The 1800-nt window shown below is 44.4% G+C and overlaps 1 non-coding gene across 1 annotated transcript; it reads left to right on the top strand.

Moving 5' to 3' along the window:
• Window positions 1-1297: 1297 nt before the first annotated feature.
• On the top strand, window positions 1298-1369 carry Trnaa-agc. Its single transcript has one exon. It is a non-coding gene; the product is annotated as a tRNA-Ala (tRNA).
• Window positions 1370-1800: the final 431 nt, after the last annotated feature.

Here is a 1800-nt window from a genome sequence, read left to right as displayed (position 1 = left end):
AAACACTCTTAACACCTGACCCGCCTCTCCGGCACCTAGACAAAGGTTTGTTAGGACACAAAACACAAAATAAAAGCAAAAATTGAGCCACGTGTGGTGGCCTTTAATCCCAGCACTCAGGAGTTTGAGGTCAGCCTGGTCTACAGAGTGAATTCCAGGACAACCAAGGCTACATAGGGAAACCCTGTCTCAAAAGTAAATAAATAAAAATAAATAAATAAATAAAAATTGATAAACTGAATTTCCTCAGAATTGAAATCTTGAAATCTGATCTTTGTAAAAGACCATAAAAACTAAAAGGTCACAAAAGCATATTACCAACACGCATATGTGCAAAGGACATGAACTCAAAATACATCAACATACAACTTAACAACAAAGTGACAGCCTCAAGACGAGCAAAGGTTGTGGCTGGGCAGCCCCTTAGAGAAACGACAGCAGACAACACACGAGAAGACGTCTGATGTCATCAGGCGTCAGGAAAGTGCGACTCACACAGAACCACGGTGAGGTGCGGAACCGCAGTGAGATACCACTTCATACAAAACAAGCGAGGATGTGGTGCTAGCCGGAGGATGATTCTGGTATGAGTGTAAAATGGTACACTTGCTTTGGAAAAAAGTTTGGTGGCTCCTCCAAAAGTTAAACACAGAATAACCACATGACCCAGCAATTCCACACCTCGTTACGAATAAGAGAACTGGAACCACGGGGTCCCCACGCTTGCACATGAATGTGCAGAATGGTGTAATTCATAGCAGCTCCCCTCCCCCTAAAAAGCAGAAATAGCCCAAATACCCTGCTACTCAGGAATAAATACATAAAATGTAGCATATCCTTATAATAGAATGTTACCTGGCTCTAAAAAGGAATAACGTACTAATATACCGTGCAAAGTGGACGAACCTTACGGAGCAGGTAAGACCCTGGGGTAGGCTTTGAGGTTTCTAAAGTCCAGGCTTTTCCAGTTAGCTCTTGCCATGCCTCCTACTTTTGAAAAGGTATCGCTGCACCAGCATATGCCTGCCTGCCACCACGCTCCCTGCCATGGTGGCCATGAACTCACCTCTGAAAATGCAGTTTATCAGAGATGTAGATTAGAGCCACAGGAAGAGGATGGTGGTGGGCTCAGGCAAGAGTCTTGGGGCTCTCAAGTTCTGCAGGGGGACACACAATGGTGTCACACTTTGAAAAGCAATTTGGCAGTACCTTTAAAGTATTTTAGAGCAGCTCTGCCACACTAGCTTGCCATTTCATTCATGGGTATTTACCCAAAGAAATAATCCCGATTGGAGCTAAGGGTGTAGCTCAGTTGATAGAGTGTTTGCCTAGCATGCAAAAGCCCTGGGTTCGATCCCCAGCACCCACATGGAGACTCACAACTCCAGTCCTGGGGGATTCTATGCCTTTGCATCCCACTGGGCATGCGTGCGGTATATAGACATACATGCAAGAAAAAACCCATACACATTAAATATAATATATATGGCAGGGCATGGTGGTGCAGGCCTTTAATTCCAGTGTTTGGGAGACAGAGTCAGAGTTCAAGGCCAACCTCGTCTATAGAGACCCTGTCTCAAAAAATATTAAAATTAGTAAAGTATATATGGGGGTTAGAGAGATGTCTTAACAGTTAAGAGCACAAGCTGCTCTTCTGACCAGAGTTTGGTTCTCAGCACCCACATGGAGGCTCACAACCATCTGTAAATTCAGTCCCAGGGAATCATACACCTCTTCAGGCAGCTATACTCAGGAACACATACCCACACAGAGACACCAACACAGACACATAAGAAAAAC

The sequence above is a fragment of the Microtus ochrogaster genome (assembly GCF_000317375.1).
Source record: "Microtus ochrogaster isolate Prairie Vole_2 chromosome 14 unlocalized genomic scaffold, MicOch1.0 chr14_random_1, whole genome shotgun sequence".
Classification (NCBI taxonomy): Eukaryota; Metazoa; Chordata; class Mammalia; order Rodentia; family Cricetidae; genus Microtus; species Microtus ochrogaster.
This window is presented reverse-complemented; position numbering and strand designations above follow the sequence as displayed.